The sequence below is a fragment of the Cylas formicarius genome, unplaced genomic scaffold, assembly GCF_029955315.1.
Source record: "Cylas formicarius isolate icCylForm1 unplaced genomic scaffold, icCylForm1.1 PGA_scaffold_4__25_contigs__length_36172078, whole genome shotgun sequence".
Taxonomy (NCBI): Eukaryota; Metazoa; Arthropoda; class Insecta; order Coleoptera; family Brentidae; genus Cylas; species Cylas formicarius.
The window spans coordinates 33,911,802-33,930,566 of NW_026844334.1; the positions used below are offsets into that span (position 1 = coordinate 33,911,802).

An 18,765-nucleotide genomic window follows, 5' to 3' on the forward strand; every position below is an offset into this window, starting at 1 on the left:
TTAGCCTGCGCAAACTTGGAAACCTGAGCGTGTGTGGACTCGTTCAGTTGATTTGTTCAGTTTTAAGGTTTATTTAACTTAACACTTAACGTCCTAAGTCCTGGTCCCGAAGTTTTTAACATCGAACTAACAGAAGGTTCCGAAATTTTATCCCGCCCTACTAGTTCAGCCAGTTTCACTTCAAGTACCTCAAAAAAGAAGAAAAGATCAGAAGACTCAACTGACATATTAATATCAAGAGCCTGTGCACAATTAGAAAATAAGGAACACCAATTTGATACTATAGGCAAAACTATAGCCTCAAAAATAAGAAGCTTGCCACATGAGCAACGAATATATGCTGAAAAGATCATTGTTGTTCGAAGCAGAACTAGGATGCTTAAACCCAAATTATAAGTTGGTGCAAGAACCTGCAGCTACAAATTCCAATTGTATGGAAGCCTCTCGTCAACTGATGCCTATGCAATCTACTCAAGAACAATATAATAATATGCAGTCTTCTTATTAACTGCATGTAATGTAACCCTTACTTTCTGCACAACAACACCAATAACTAGAAGGTAATGAAAATTTAGGTACTTTTCTGCGTGGCTATAACCCCGAAGCCGGATATTAATTTGTAGATATGTTTTTCAACCCTTGATTTTGGAATTAACATTTTATGTTTTTGAATTATTGGAATAAAATGTTTGCTTACCTTAATGAAGTCTGTTTTCAATACTTTGAATATGGCTCTGCATGTTTCAGGTATTATTTGTCCCAATGCCTGATGTGAAATTAGTGTTGAAAACTTTAAATCTTCATACCTTCGACCACTAGCGAGAAATCTTAGGGTAGCTGTTAACCGCTCATGGCATGAAATTGATTGACTCATGCATGTGTCTTGCTTTTGTATTAAAGGAGAAACGATTCCTGCTTCCCAAGTTTCAAATCAGCAAGCAATTTGACATGGGAGTAATCATTTCTTTTGAGTATCCAATCTTTGGTCCATTTGCTTCTTTGAACCAACCGTTGCTTTTTTTGCTTTTTCTTTATTGCACAGGCAAGCACAATGCAATATAATGCCGAGTCTCGAGAAGCCATTTTCTTTTAAGTATAGAAAAATCATGCCAAAACTAGTGCTATAAAACTGCGTGTGTGTGGGACAGGCAATAGTACAGTTGAACTGCACAAATTGGCCTGCACAGTTGGCCTGTGCTAAAAAACTGAGCGTCTGTGGAGGCCTTTATATTTATGAGTTTCATAACAAGGATTCCAAATAAAAAACAATATTCAATTATACTTCTTTGTACACTAACTTTTGATAATAGCAGTTTTCAAATATTTATGCTTACTAATTTTATTAATTATTTTTATATTTGAGTAGCAAATCTAACCAAAATTCATCATAATCCAGATATCGATGCATTAGGAACGAAGAAAGCTACCGATTATTTCCATAAAAATACATACTACTTTTTTGGCTTTGGTTAAATGACTAAACACAACTACTAATTAAAAAATTAATGATTGTAATAAATTAATTGAAAACGGGCAAGGACAACAAGTCGTAATAATATCGGCCACTGGGTAATTTGATAAGAACAAAAGGTTTTTTAAAGCAAGTGAAAAATTAAAACTCAATTTTATTCTAATTTTATATATCGTTTGGCAAAATATAACTTTTTGAGCGTAAAATTATTTAAAACCTATTTTACCTAGAATTATATTCAAATGCGACACTTTATTGTTGTTGTTAAGACTAATAATTCAAATCATTGAATTTGTTGTTTTGTCAGAAAATTACATTTTGCGTAATATATTAAAAAGCACCATCTGGCGGCAAGATAACCGTAACAATTGCATCACACACAGCAAGAATGAAGAAGAAACGCCCTTTTTAAAGACTCCAAGTCTATTAAAATATGTTAAGCTTTATTGCAAATGTCGACATTTATTTAAGAAAATATTCAACCTTCCACCACTTTATCACAGCCTTTAAACTTTAACTATTAGAAGCATCACAAATTGACTCATCATAATACTCAGTTTCTCTAATACCTTACTTCGATGGCATTTCTAGGACACCCAGAATGGAAGGTGGGACAGAATGCCAGATCAAGCCGTTAATGACAGGTTTTTCTTCCATTTTGCGCCCCTATAATAAGGGGCGTTTAACTTTATAAAAAAAAAAACAAATTTTAATTTAAAAATCTCACACTTTTTCACAAATCTTGTTGAAACTTGGTATGTTTATTTATATTATTAGATTACAGTTCATATGCCTATAAACTAACATAAGAAATTAGTATCTTGTACCCAATATATTCCCCCAATGTTATCAATTCTACGCCTATGGCCTTAGAATATATTTTGTTGAACATGCACAGATTAAAATAACAACAGAGAACCTGGCTTCATATTTTTCCCTTTTTTGTCAAAATACATGCCAATAATACCAGTTCTATTAATACTGCATCTTTAAAAAAGTTTCACGAACAACAGTCTACACTTGCAATTTCCAATCCAAAATTGTTACCTAAATTAAATAAGAGAAAAAAATGCAAATCAAGATGTTTAATAAAACCAAATCAATGTTTAAGGCCATAGGCGTTTTACCAAAAAAATTTGAACGGTTAGGAGGTACATCCTCCTGCTGGTATGTTATTTTTATTTTCAAAATTTATACGAAAAGTGTGTCCCAACTGGTCAATTATACACCACATCAACTTTGAACAAAATATTTGAAAAACTGTCAGAATTATAAATAAAAATATTATTTAAAAAAGGACATCCTGTATTATAAATGACCTAAACGAAGTCCTAATGTTTGACCATCTTTCTTTGACTCACCTTGTATAAGGTCTTTAGCTCAACTTCGTTTTTTTTTCAATACCAAAGTACACTTATTATTGCTATATTATTTTACCGAAAAACTGAGATTAAGGGTATTTACAAAGGCTTTGTATCGTTCCCGCGGGTTATCGGATAATACAAATTATTAAATCCCGAAGGGACATACCTTGCATTTCTAAATTTTTGTCTCAATTCATTTATTCAACGGAATCCACGTTATTAGGTTTGAATCATCAGGAATAATAATTAAAATTAAGTTGTATTTATTTCAAATCAATATTGCTTATAAGGTTGAAGCAATTAAAAATATTTAAAAATTCAATTCAAAAATAGCGAAATCATAGCATATAAGAATAGAATTCATCCTAGACTTCTAAATAAACTGAATAATATTCTATATTAATATATTCTATATTCTAAATTATAATATTATTTTGACTAAATATTAGGTAGTATTTGAAATGTTTTATTATGCAATATTTGCATTTTCTCAAAGCCAACAATTTATATTACAGCATTGACTGTTTGTTTAGTTAAACCCAATGTACTTATTTTTGTCAATATTTATCTTTAATTTGTTATAATATACTCACTTATTATAAAGGCCAAGTCCTCAGATTGTTTAACCTGAATATCACGTTGAATTAAGAAATGAACATGTTATTAATTAAAAAAGTATTCTGAATGTTTTGTTTTTTATTATTGGCATTTTCTCACAACAATACATTTTTGTAAATATTTATCTTAAATTTGTTGTAATATAGCCACCTATATCATATTCTAAATCCTTTTATTTATTTAACTGAATTTTACGCTCAATTTAAAAATAATTGATCTTCTAGAAGTAAGCAAGTTCTACTTTTTACAAAACTTCTGGATTCCTCCTGCTTCGGTTTTTGCTGAGTCGAACTTGCTGACGTTTCGCCAATCATCCTGTTGGCTTCTTCAGAGCTTGCTTAAAACTGTTTCTGAAGAACGAAACGTTAGCAAGTTCGATTTAGCAAAAACCGACGCAGGAGGAATCCAGAAGTTTTGTAAAAAGTATTACAGTAGCCTGTGGACGTTTCTTTGAAAAATTAAGCAAGTTCTAGTTAAAAAGTATTTTTAGTATTTTTATTATATATTACTTGCATTTTTTCAAAGCAATCAATTGTTATTTCAGTATTAACTATCTGTTTAGTTTTAGGGATTAAATTTGTTGTAAAATAACCACCTATTACAAATTTCAAATCCTTTTATTGATTTAACTGCACATTACGTTTAATTTAGAAACAATTGATCTTCTAGAAGTAAGCAAGTTATGGTTAAAAAGTATTTTGTTTGTTTCTACATAAACTATTTCTTTAGTTTTAAGGATCATGTACTTACTTTTGGCAACATTTATTTTAAATTTGTTGTAATATAGCAACTTATTATAAATTCAAAATCGTCATATTGTTTTAATTGACTTATGCGTTCACTTTAGAAATATTTTGATTTTTATATATTTAATCTCCAGAAGTAAGTATTTTATAGTTTATTGTATTATACCCACTTATTATAAATTCCAAATCCTTATATTCTTTTAACGGAATACTATGTTTAATTTAGATATAATTGGTCTTCTAAAAGTTCGCAAGTTATAGTTAAAAAATGTTTTGAGTATTTTATTATGTAATACGTGCATTTTTTCAAAGTCATAAATTTTTATTTCAACATTAACAATTTGTTTAGTTTTAAACACCACGTATTAAGATAAATTCCATATCCTTATATTGTTTTAGTTGACTATTGCGTTCAATTTAGAAACATTTTTATTTTTATATATTTAATCTCCAGAAGTAAGTATTTTATAGTTTATTGTATTATACCCACTTATTATAAATTCCAAATCCTTATATTGTTTTAACTGAATAGTACATTTAAGTTAGATATAATTGGTCTTCTAAAAGTACGCAAGTTATAGTTAAAAAGTGTTTTGAGTGTTTTATAAGTAATACTTGCATTCTTTCAATGACATCAATTTTTATTTCAATATTAACTATTTGTTTAGTTCTAGTTCTTGCAAATTATATTGTTTATATTGTTTTATCTGAACATCACATTCAAATTAGAAACACTTAATCACTTAGAAGTAAGCAAGTTATAATAAAAAGATGTTTTCAGTATTTTATTCTATGTACAACACTTGCAGTTCCTCTGTAATTAATTTTTACTTTATTGTGAACTATTTGTTTAGTTTTAAAGACCATGTATTTATTTTTGTCAATATGTTAATTCTAAATCCAGATTTACCTATTCTATCGATTCATACTCATCCCTACTCTTATAGACAATATCTTGCGATTAGATTGGCACATCTTAACATATAACATATAACGAGTAAAGTAACTAGCCGTATGATACCATATAACCATTCGAGAGCTTATTATTAATTGTATCATCTAATTGAACATACTGGCGTCTGTCTGTTTTAAACAGCTACCTTTGAAATCCATGGCAATGCAACTTTATTAAGGTCTATACTAACCCCGCCAAAATAATTTTATAAATCCGTGAATATCGCAACCACAATTTCTGGAGTATAACAAGAAATTTTGTCACTTTAAAAAAAAAATCTGTAAGCATTCAATATGGCAATCCTGCATCGACGCAAATTTGTTCTATGATTTTTTACCTTTTCCAAATCCCCTAGCTCATCTCCCTTTTAAAAAGCACTAATAGTTATCAAATCACTGACACTTTCACCAAATAATCCAGTTGTATGTGCACCGAAAATAATAAATTTCAATTAGTTGCTTGTAACAGCTTCATTAGTGGTTGTTTCTTATTGATATTTACAAACAAACCAACGCAAAATAGTTCAACGCTCTAAGAATACGCAAGAAGTCGCGGTAAACAGTCGAAAAAGCACGTGATTGCTGTGGCAACCGACAGACAAGTGCGTACCGAACGCGCCAGCAAGAAGTCGACGGTATTCTTTCTTGGTGAGAGCCAGGAGGAAGGAAGAGTGGCGCAAGTGCCTGCTAATGGTCAGTATTGTCTCGTTTAGGAAAAAACTGCTAATATATGAGACGATTTAGAACGGACACTTTTCTTCGGCGGGCGAATGAACTTTGGATGTACTAGGTGTTCCAGTAGGGAAACGGACAGAAATTTGAAAATAATTTTTATTGACTAAGTCAGCCAGGAGAAAGTGCTGAAAATATATGTTTTTGAGTGTCAGAAATGGATACAAGGGTTCGTAATTTGTATCTGCAATTTTAAAAATGAGCTTCTACAAAAATATCTTCAAGCTGGACGAATTAAAATCTATAATAAAGAAACACACAAAAATGCAGATTATTGTTATTAGTATTATTAAGTATAGACTCAAGTATTTCAGGACACAAACTGAATTATTGTTTTTTAACTTCTTGCTGTGGTTGGAAGTTTAATAAAAAGGAAATAGTAATTTTATTTGTATTATTCGTATTATCGTGTATCGTATATTTTAACTAAAAAGGAAAGAAAAGGGCAGGAAAAAAGAAGCATGGTTCTTTGTTGATATTTTAAGCTTAGCCTGTATATTCAGCTAAATATACAGGGTGATTCACGGTTAAGGTACCTTAGACTTTTCGGCGAACAGTATATTGGATTGTTCCGAAAATATTTCTATTGCTGCGACATTGCTTCTTTTTTATGGGTCATATACATAATCTTTAGTGGTTTTTCAGAAATTTTGGATGTTGGTTAGGAAGGTACTGTACATTATTTCTCAATAACGAAATTATTTCTATATCACACAGGGTTGGACAAAACTAATTTCAAACTAAAGTTCATTTTTTTAAATCTATATTATCACAAATTCTAACAGGAAATTAAATTCCTTTTCGAATGATGATTAAATTCCCTATGCCTAAATCGTTTAGTTTCGTAAATAAGAGCAAGTTTCTCAGATAACTGGATTACTTTGGCATAATTCGTCTTTTAGATGGCCATGAAATATCCGTCTTATGTTAAGTAATTAATTTTCTGTTTGACACTTCAATAATGATTTACTCATTATTGGTTGTGGTGCAAATATTGTCTATAAAATTGGTTCAAAATGGAAGAAAACCAGTATTCTAATGTTGTCTTGATGAATTTGTTTATTAGGCATGGACCTCATTAGAGCCAGAACAATTATTGAAATTTATTGAAACAAATCTTGATTTACAACAGATGAACAAGAGAAAACTCGCCAGAATTAATAAAAGCTATTCAAACCATTTGACGAAAAATATTTTAATTACTACAAAATATGAGGCCCTTAAAATGAAAATGGCAAACAGAAAAATTAATCCAATTTTTACAAAATGTATTCGAGGTGTTTACCATTACATTCTAAACACTTTAAAAACCGTTGAAGTGGACTGTTTGGGTTGAAGTTGAAGTAGGCTTCTTTATCTCCGATAGATCAATTTGTTCAGCATCGTACCGTCCGATGACATAATTCTCCTTGGCTCTGCAACGGTGTCAAATAGACACGTGACTTTAACCCACCCCATAGATAAAAATCTTATAACGTCAAAGCCAATGGTCATTAAATAATTCGAATAATTCTCGTGACAACTCTTCAGAAAATCACTTACTATTGTCCTTAATATTAAAATTTAAAGATACTTTGCAGCAATCAACAATCATCTGAATCTTTTGCAGCATGAGGATTATCGACAGACCAAAAGTGTTTATTCCTTGGATTGAAAATACCCTCTTCTATTTCCCAAAAGGACACTCTTAGTATAATCGTCAACATTCAGGGTCTAACCTTTGGTAAACGTAAATGGATACATCTACCAAAATTCTATAAACGGGGCTGCTTGCAATACCCAAGTTATCTGCTGCTCTACAAATCGAACAATTTGGATAGGCATGTGAAGTAACACGTTTTGGTAAATATGGAGATACCCATTTTTCGAAACATAGTTTATAAAATTTTTCTTAAGTCTTGCAAATATTCTCTTGTTCATATGTTGTAAGTCATATACCTAAATCATATACGTTTCGTTAAATGTTCTGCATGTTCTGGCTACAATGTGGTTGCATTGTCTTTGGATAACAAACAACTTCATTAAAACAGCATTGAAAAACTTGTTTCCTTCCATTTTGAACCGATTTTATGGACAAAATTTGCACCACAATCAATAAAGCGAAAATCTTTATTAAACTGTTGAATTGAAAAGGAATTATTCAACACTGGCCACCTAAAAAATGAATTGTTATTAATTATTTTCAGTAATTCAGTTTTTAGAGAAACTTTCTTTCATTTCAGACACCAAGCGATTTAGGTATAGGACAAGATACATCATTCGAAAGAGAATTTAATTTTCTCTTAGAATCTGTGGTAATATACAATGTGTTTCACCATTTTTGTATCTGTTAAGCAACTCATTAGTTTTGAGCTACCCTGTATAATGCAGAAGTGATCTCTATATTAAGAAATTCTGTTCGATAACTCCTCAAGCTATGTAAAAAAAATTTTTAGTTTGGACTGGCTCCAGTGTCGTGGTAATGAAAATTTAAATGAAGCCATGTTTTGGTTGGATTATGAACAAAATAATTATTTTCTCGAAAACCACTGAGGATAGGAACGTATTTTTTCAAAACAATCATAAAGTATTAATGGAACATGGTATCCTAGGGTGTATGTATTGCACTTTACAGAAGGCAATAAATTTAATTATTTAACAATTTATTAGTACAATGATATTATAAAAATTTAAGTAAAGAGTATAAGAAACAACGAACTGTAAAAAGTTAGCCAATAGTAATATAAAGATTTTCATCAGGTGATATTCCAATTCATGTTAGAATAATAACAATTGAGACGAATATTGAAAACTCGGAATAAATTGCGTGCCTTATAATTCATTATGGCCGCATGTCATCACTCCCTCCTCTAGAAAAGCCTTGTACTCTCGAGAAACTACAGTATCCCTTTCATGAGGAGTTTCGATAGATCCTCGGCCTGAGGTAATTGATATGTAGTATAACCACTTATTTTTTCAATAAAAATTAATTTTAATCACAACTCGGTTACTCCAGTGTGATGTCTTGTATCTTGTGTACTTACTGTGTTTCTATAAAACATAAGACTTTTCCAGTGACTTCATTATTTTATTGTCTCAATATTTTCATATTTTGAACATAATGTCATGATAGTATCAAAATGATTAATGGCGACTAAATGTTTTTTTTTACAGTTGACGGGTTTAAGGTGTAAAATGTGAAAAACCATTAAAAAAATGAATAAAACATCTATTTTGAGTTTTCCGCTTGATACCGTTTGCTCTATCTCGGCAAGGAAAATGGTAGGTGGTGTTTTAATATTTTTTCCTGATTTCAAAAACCTAGAGTTTATAGACATTTCATTTAGCTGTTTTTGAGATATTTCAGTTTAAAAATAAATATCATTCGACTTGACAATGTTTAAAAATGGTCAAGTCTACCTTGATAGCAACCATATTATCTATGTTTGGAATTGTTTTAGCAATGTTCTACTTTTGACAACTCATCAAAACTAAATATCTGCAGCGTAAGTTAAATAACTTTAGATATTTCAAATGGGTTATACTGACTAAGAAAAATCAAACTCTTGACTGGAACTTCGGCACTGCACTAACACACAATAAGTTTTACCACAAACCGAAACTCAATTTTACGTACTCGACGCGCGTTTCGCCAACCAAGTTGGCGTCTTCAGGAGAAGATTAAAACTAAACTTAATAGAACAAAAGTGTAGCCGAACATATGTTTAACAATAATCATAAGGTAGATATAAGTAATTTAAAATTAGTTAAACATGTAAATAATAGTAGAAAATTAGATGCCTACGAAAACTTAGAAATTGTTAAGAGAGGGAATAAGGCACTGAACAAGGACAGAGGTCCAATCCCATTTAGCCCAATATTACGCGCTGAATGGGAGCATTTGTTATATTAAGTTTAGTTTTAATCTTCTCCTGAAGGTGCCAACTTATTATAAGTTCAAAATCCTCATATTGTTTTAATTGACTTATGCGTTCACTTCAGAAATATTTTGGATTTTATATATTTAATCTTCAGAAGTAAGTATTTTATAGTCTATTGTATTATACCCACTTATTATAAATTCCAAATCCTTATATTGTTTTAACTGAATACTATGTTTGATTTAGATATAATTGGTCTTCTAAAAGTTCGCAAGTTATAGTTAAAAAGTGTTGTGAGTATTTTATTATGTAATACGTGCATTTTTTCAAAGCCATAAATTTTTATTTCAACATTAACTATTTGTTTAGTTTTAAACACCACGTATTATGATAAATTACATATCCTTATATTGTTTTAATTGACTATTGCGTTCAATTTAGAAACATTTTAATTTTTATATATTTTATCTCCAGAAGTAAGTATTTTATAGTTTATTGTATTATACCCACTTATTATAAATTCCAAATCCTTATATTGTTTTAACTGAATATTACATTTAAGTTAGATATAATTGGTCTTCTAAAAGTGCGCAAGTTATAGTTAAAAAGTGTTTTGAGTATTTTATTAAGTAATACTTGCATTCTCTCAATGACATCAATTTTTATTTCAACATTAACTATTTGTTTAGTTCTAGTTATCAAAAATTGCAAATTTGCAAGGTCTAGAAACAACAGGAGGCAATTCTTCCCAACGGTTTCATTCCAGATTATGAACATATCGTCAACACGTCGAAGCAAGACCCTAGGTTTAACAATTTCTGCATCTATAGCGTCAGAGAGGAGAATCCATCGTTAAGCCATCATCCTAAGGAGCTTCATCAATCTCTCCACGGATAATGAACTTCTGCCTACAATTGTTGTATCCTTTCTCAATCTGCTCTCGACAAAGTCTAACGATTCTTTCAACGGCACGTTTAAACTTTCCACGTCAAAGCTAACAAACCTATCCGGAAGACATAACCTTACGCTTACCAAAATATGTACCAAACGCCCGGAGTCTTTTACAAATCAAACAGTTTTTTCCCACAGGTGACTGGACAACTTGAAGGAAAAATCTTCTGGCTGATGATTGCGGAATCCTCGGAAATGATGATTGGTCTGAGTGGAACATTATCTTTGTGAATTTTTGGAAGTCTATAAAGATCACTCGAATAGCAAAACAATACAAAGTTTAGACTGTATTCAAGGGAAGAACAACATTAAAGAGCATACTTAAAAAAGTAAAGCCAGAAGCTTCGATTCAAGTATCTACGACATACCCTGTAAATCGGAGAAACAAAAAAACTTTTACACGTTAGAATTGAAGAACATAGGAAAAGATCAGGGATCACGGAACAGGTATGGACCGACATCACAACACCAAACGCATTAAAAACAATAAAAAACCATTAACAGAGCGCAACAATGTTGGCGCACTAGCCGAACAACTTCTTCCCATTCAAATCTTATCTTCTCTAATTGGAAATAACTTGCCTATGCCTATTGTGTGTTGTGATAAGAATTTTCCAGCACTGAACTGTCTTATAAGCATCCGACAATCTGTGCATTCGCAATTTCCGTAGCAAACCGATTAATGAGTCACTAAATACCCAACGAGAGAGGCTTACTTGTCGAGTACATATAACTATTTCGTTAGTTTTGATTAGTTTGCATGTCGCAATTTTTTTCCAGGATCAGATCAGAACCAGACCAATACAGAAGCCAAAAACAGAACTCATAACAAGCACATATGACGATAATGTCAATGGGACAGCTTCTCGAGCTTAGAGCCTCGAGGTGATAATCACTGGGTGGTTAGGAGACTGGGAGTAGGCTAAAGAGGGATAGCAGGTATACTCGGGCTTGCACCTAGAAAACCGAGGAATCCTACACTACCCGGGGAGAATCTGGCGTCTATAAAACTTTTCTACCTGCCACAAAACAAGCTTTGGTTAGTTTTGCTTGGTTTTGATTACTTTTGGTGAGTTTTAGTTTGTCGTGCTACGTGATCATTCAATAATGTAAAAACGAGTGAAGTGGGTCTCGTAATACTATGTCAATCACCTCGCTTTTGAAACTGCAAATTGATGCTTACTTATACCATAACGATAAAGGTAACATCGGCTATATGTTATGTGAAACCATACCTAGCAAAATATGCAAATTCCGGGTTCTACTAAAGCCGAGGGGAATTATGTATTTAAAATATTTTCGAGATTGCCAGTGTTCCGGTAATACCAGAAATGAGTGTCAACTTGTTTAGGAACATGTGCAGAAAAATTATTTACATGGTCTTATTTCTGAACCATCTTGTATAACTTAGAATTAATTATCTTTAAACACTAAAACCATATTCACGCACAGTTAAGAGAATCACTGTAATTTTCAAAAAATCTCTAATCAAAAATCTTGTCAGCTTTATGGCCAGTTGTTATATGTGCAAATCGAGCCCCCAGCATCTGAGGAAATCAAATTAAGTTAGAGGTTTTTTTTTTGGATTAATGTGACAAAATATACAAAACGAAGACGCGGATGTGCCGGGCGAATTGATACGGCGTAAAATCATTTACGAGATTGCCGTGTGCAAACATTACATTTTTCGTTTAGGAATGGTATTAGTCCAATAAATAAGGTAATCCATTTACTAATTCTGTCAATTATTTTACAGTTAATTTAATTAATACATTGAAATTTTCTTAATAATCTCACGGGCCAATAAATTTATTTTTCTAAAGCGATTGGCGACGACGCGACGTGTAAAATGTTGAATTATGAGTTCGCATATTGCGTAAATTAAAAGCGGCTAACTACTTACCGCTTATCGGTTTATGGCTGAAACACTCGAACGCTTTAGGGAGAAGAATATTAAGCGGAATGCAGCGACAACTATTCGAAATAACGAATTTTGAAAGATGTTTTTTTTTTTTGGAACGTTTCGCACCGATATGCAAGTTTCCACATAGTTATAAACATTGTTAAATAACAACATTGTTAAGAATTTCAACCCCAATAAAAAATATATATTACACTAGCTGACGCGGCCGATTTCGTACTGCCTCAATTGATAAATAAAAGATCTAAACTTCTGTATAACATAATCTTAAAATAAACAAAACGAATCATGCATGAAGTTTTATTATTATTTTCGACACATCATGTTGCTTACTTGCAAAACAGAGTTTTCCTGAAATACTTGCTATTTATAACGTATAAATTTGATATTGACAGACAGACACTGTTATGATACAGTGTGTTAATCAATTTAAAGCTGTCCCATAAACTATATTTTTTGTTTTCTTTTGTTGCGTGTACATAAAAAAGAAGACGCGCGAACATATAATTGTCCATGCGTGAGACAGAGAAACTGTAAGTTCAAAATAAATAAGAACTAAAAGTTCAGATTTTCACGAAATTATATATTATGACATGACAATTTTTTGGACAACGCCGTGTCTTTATCAAATGTAATATTAACAAACTACCTGCTACTATAAATACCGAAAAATGACCATAAAACCTTAATTAATGTTGTTGTGAGAACAATAAAACGAAATGTCCAAAATCCCAAAAATCAGGTGTCTACAGGTTGAAATATGGATCCTGTCCTAAAATTTATATTGGACAAACAGGTAGATCCTCCAAGAAACGGATTAACGAACATAAAAGAGCGTTTGAAAACAATAGTTTAGATTCTAATTATGCTACACACTTAAACACAGAAAAACACATTTTTGACGACAATTTTGATATTTTACATAAAGCCACAAAAAGTAGAAAATTAAATTTATTTTAAGCCATGAAGATTAACAAAATCAGACATTCAAATGTAATGTAAAACCTTAATTAATGTTGTTGTGAGAACAATAAAACAAAATGTCCAAAATCCTAAAAATCAGGTGTCTACAGGTTCAAATGTGGATCTTGTCCTAAAATTTATATTGGACAAACAGGTAAATCCTTCAAGAAACGGATTAACGAACATAAAAGAGCGTTTGAAAACAATAGTTTAGGTTCTAATTATGCTACACACTTAAACACAGAAAAACACATTTTTGACGACAATTTTGATATTTTACATGCAGCCACAAAAAGTAGAAAATTAAATTTATTGGAAGCCATGGAGATTAACAAAATGAGACATTCAAATATATTGCTTAACTATCAATTAGAACTTAAATTCTCAAAACAACATTAATTAAGGTTTTATGGTCATTTTTCGGTATATATAGTAGCAGGTAGTTTGTCAATATTACATTTGATAAAGACACGGTGTTGTCGAAACAATTGTCATGTCATAATATATAACTTCCTGAAAATCTGAACTTTTAGTTCTTATTTATTTTGATAAATGGATTTTCATCAAGTAAAAGCCACCTCAGTTCAAACTCTAAGTTGATTACGCAAATTTCTAACGACTGTCCTTCCGATTTATTTATGGTCATCGCAAAAGCCAGACTTACTGGAAATTGTAAGCGTTTAAAATCCAATGGCAATCCAAAGACATCCTCTTCTTTGTATTTTCCTTTTATGATTGTTGGCTCAATGCCGTTATTCATCAGCTTTTTTAAAGCCAGTCCTGTCCCATTGCACAGTCGTGGTTGATTAATGTTGCGGAGCATGATGACAACTGATCTTTTAACTGCAAATTGTGAGGTGGTAATCCAGACAATTCCAGTGAATTCAAAAACTCCATGGGATGGTTGACAACGTCGTCCTGGTTCATAACGGTGCCGACAGATTTGAAGGAAACCAACTGTCCTGGAAGAAAATTCTGAATGGTCGCGTTGAGATCCTCGACATCTTCATTTTTCGCCGCCAATATTGCGCGTTCAATTGCTCAATTTGAACTTTTGCGCTATATCTAGGAAAACACGCTGAATCAGCTCCTCTTTTGAGTCAGTGATGTAACAGAAATCTGTAGAGGTGCCAGCTGCAACTTTATTCTTACCAATGACAACAACTGCTTCGCATTTGCAGTTTAATCTTGTTGCAAAAATATTCGCGTGTTAGTTGTTAAATCATACTGTCACAAATTCGATGATTTTAGGGATGCATTTAGTTCACCAACAACAGTTGATAGTGGAATAACTGGAAGAGTATGACGAAAATCACCTGACAACAGAATCATGGCCCCCAAAAATATTTTGGTTGTCACAAAGATCTTTCAACGTTCTGTCCAGTGCCTCCAGTGACCTCTTATGAGCCATTGTGCATTCATCCCAAACAATCAATTTGCATACCTGTAGGATCTTGGCCATTGCGCTATTTTATGCGATGTTGAAAATTGGTGTTTCGGTGATTTGCATGTTTAATGCTAATTTCTATGCTAATGGCTAGAACGATGACAGTACCAAGATAAACAGAAATATGTATAGTAGTGGGCAAAAAAATGAAGGTACCAGAGGTTGTGCGCAAGAAAGATGACAGTGCATAGCAAATGGCGACGGCGTAAACAATGCATGTAGTTCAGTTCTTAGTTATCAACCTGTTTTTTTTATTTTTATTGGTGTAATTATTGATTATTCTGTTTTCAAAGTTTTGTGGTGTATTTTTGTGGTTGAATAATGGCTGAGAAACAAAAAACAAGGAAAAGAAAATCCTGTGGACGAATGCAGGATGTAACTAAAAAGTTACGCTTAAGTAGTCATCAAAGTGGACAAGCAAATATCCAAAACTTAAATGTTTCTAAAATCTCAATGCAGCCGATTTAAGGTACGATCGTGTCCAAGTTTAATCAACTAAAAAGTTATGATGAACAATCCCTTTAACTGAGTGATTTAATAACTTGTAACACGCCATCTCCCAGGAAATCTCAAGAAGAAGCTGATTTTCATTCATTTTCGCATACTTATAAGGTGAGATTGTTGAAAAACAACGAACTTTGTGAAATTCCAGTGTACTATACAGCTTTTTTAGCTTTACATGGCATAACTGCAAAAAGGCTACAAACTACACAAAGTGGATTGAAACCAAATTGTTCAGCGCCATTAGATATGCGAGGAAAGCACTCTCCCAGACCTAACCAAGTTTCTAGAGAAGTAACAGATTCGATCATGGAACACATTAGATGTTTTAAGAGTAGAAAGTCTCACTATAGCTTGGCTAAAACAACAAAGGTTTATTTACATGCTGAGCTCAATATTAAGAAAATGTAATCTATGTACCAAGAAAAAAAACCTGATAAATTAGTTTCTTATGAAAAATATAGAGAAATATTCAACACGAAGTTTAAAATTGTCTTTGAGTACCCACGATACGATACCTGTAGTACATGCGATGAGTTTAAAGTAAAGATTGTACGAAATTGAAAAAAAAATCAAATTGCAGATGATCACAATGCACTGCTGTTACATACAGAACTGCGAAGCCTGCAAGTTGAAAAAGAAGTACATTTAAAAAGAGCAGACACCTTTTATAAACATGAAAAACCTGTTAGGCTTGAGACTCAAAAAGACAAAACCTAGGAAGCTATTGTAATAAAATGTTCATCTGCCGAATATTACAACTAATGACACGTATTATCGTAGACAACTTTCGTTCGACAGGTTCAACATACATGTAATTTCGACCTCTGAAACTCTTTTCTATACTTATACTGAAGTTTCAGGAAAAAAGGGTGCTGATGATGTTTCTTTACTGCTATGGGATTACATTTTTAACCATCTGGATTTTGATGTCAAGAAGCTTACAATATTTTGTGATTCATGCTGTGGACAAAATAATAATTTCCCGGTGTTTAGAATTTTACATTATATTGTTCACTTTGTTAAAAGACTTAACATAATCGAAATAGTTTTTCCTGTTCGTGGACTTTCGTATCTAGAATGCGATAGAAATATGGTGAAACAGAAGACATACGTTGAACTGCCTCAACAATGGAATGCTGTTTTCAGGGATGCCCGAACAAAACCAAGTCCTTTCAAAGTTATGTCTTGTGAAGATCAGTCCATTTTTAAGTGTTGAGCCAAATTTCTAGCGGATGTCTATATGCCCAAGTGTCTTTTCCTTCAAGACCGGTCAAAAAATTAACGATAACCGAAAAGTTATAAATATCGAGAACTTGAAAATGTTTTCATAAAACAAAGAAAAAAACTTTCGCTACCTGAAAAGTGTGTTTTGCTTCCAACTTTAGCTTATTATGTGCCAATACCTGTATCTAAAGCTACATTTCAAGACCTACAGCATCTAAAAAGATTCTGTTCTCAAAAAGGACAGAATTTTTTACAGCAATACCACATTGACAAAATTACAATAATAGATTACGGGCCGTCATCTTTATTGCCAAGTTTTTTTTGTATTGCAATCAAAGTTTTTTATACTTTTGCATTGACAATTTATATATTTTTTGTATATTCTGTCAAAAAGTATTTTAGTTCGCGTTAGTAATAATTATATTCCAAAATCCTATTTTTGTTTACCATGTTCTAGAGTAGTCTTCCTAAATAAAAATCACAATTACTCAGAATTAATTGTCATTTGTTGTATCGGGTTATTTTTTGTGTTTGTGTACCCACCTACAGCGGTTAACGGAAGTCGCCAAGAAAAATTTTTAAATAATTTTTGCAGTATTATCTTTTATACTTGCGCATCGCAAGGTTAGAAACAGTAGCAAGTATTTTATTTTTGAATGGAACGCCTTATATATTTTCTATTATAACGAAAGATCTTTCTCCTGAAGTTAAGAAAATCGGTTACTCAGAGGAAGAAAAACTTCAAGTGGTCTTTTTTATTCCAATAATAAGGGGAGTTTTTTTTTTATGTATAAAACTTTAAGTTGCAATAAAACAACGATTCATTATTCGATTAACATGAATTTTATTTATCCGAAAGATAATCTTGTGGCATTACATTTTTAATATAATTTCTGGCATATGACCGCCACGGCTGGCGCGTATGTAGTCCAATCTGGACGTCCAATTTTCGATGACTTTTTCCAACATTTGTGGCCGTATTTCGGCAATAACACGGCGAATGTTGTCTTCCAAATGGTCAACCGTTTGTGGCTTATCCGCATAGACCAATGACTTTTCATAGCCCCACAGAAAGTAGTCTAGCGGTGTTAAATCACAAGATCTTGGAGGCCAATTCACAGGTCCAAAACGTGAAATTATGCGGTCACCAAACGTGTCTTTCAATAAATCGATTGTGGCACGAGCTGTGTGACATATTGCGCCGTCTTGTGGAAACCACATCTCCTGGACATCATGGTTATTCAATTCAGGAATGAAAGAGTAATCATAGTTCTCTACCGATCATTATTGACTGTAACGTTCCGGCCATCATCGATTTGGAAGAAGTACAGACCAATCATTCCACCAGCCCATAAAGCGCACCAGTCAGTTTTTCTGGATGTAACTGTGTTTCGACATACACTTGAGGATTAGCGTCCGCTCCAAATGCGGCAGTTTTGTTTGTTGACGTAGCCATTCAACCAGAAGTGCGCTTCATCGCTAAACAAAATTCGCTTATGAAAATCGGGAACAACGGCAATCTTATTTTGGGCCCATTCGACGAATCTACGCCTTACTTGATGATCGTTTGGCTTCAATTTTTGCACGGGTTGGATTTCGTAAGCACGTAAACCAAGATCCTTCCGCAAAATCTTCCATAAACTGGATGGACACAGATCAAATTCCTGTGCTCGATGGCGGATGGACTCATTCGGATCTTCCTCAATGCTACGCTCTACAGCAGTAATAGTTTCTTCTGTACGCACCGTACGGCGTCTCTGGGGATGCGAGTTATCAATAAGAGTAAGCGTGGTGCGAAAACGTTCCATAGATAATCGAATTAACTGCTCTGATGGACGATTTTGTCGACGATAAAATGGACGTAGTGCGCGATACGTATTCCGCACAGAACCATTATTTTCGAAATAAAATTGCACTATTTGCAAGCGTTGTTCAGGCGTGAGTCTATTAAAGATGAATTGCCAAACCAAACTGAGAATAAATCACTTGACAGCTGTCGCCATTGACAGA

General features: G+C 32.6%; 2 protein-coding genes across 6 annotated transcripts in view; one reads left to right on the forward strand and one right to left on the reverse strand.

Annotated features, from left to right (window-relative positions):
* The window catches only part of LOC132701001 (cadherin-89D), a 267,876-nt gene extending 261,799 nt beyond the window's left edge, over positions 1–6,077 (reverse strand). For 2 of the 3 annotated variants that reach the window (XM_060668612.1, XM_060668611.1), the window contains exon 1: positions 5,492–6,077. The gene's annotated coding sequence lies outside the window, so the exon portion shown is untranslated. The remainder of the gene's footprint in view (positions 1–5,491) is intronic. The other variant, XM_060668610.1, reaches the window with a different exon arrangement.
* The window catches only part of LOC132701000 (serine protease nudel-like), a 181,079-nt gene that overhangs the window by 28,983 nt on the left and 133,331 nt on the right, over positions 1–18,765 (forward strand). Inside the window, exons 1-3 of one of the 3 annotated variants that reach the window (XM_060668607.1) lie at positions 9,093–9,146; positions 10,512–11,143; positions 11,477–11,765. The gene's annotated coding sequence lies outside the window, so the exon portion shown is untranslated. Of the gene's footprint in view, positions 1–9,092; positions 9,147–10,511; positions 11,144–11,312; positions 11,420–11,476; positions 11,766–18,765 lie in introns of those variants that run through there. The other 2 variants (XM_060668606.1, XM_060668608.1) reach the window with 2 other exon arrangements.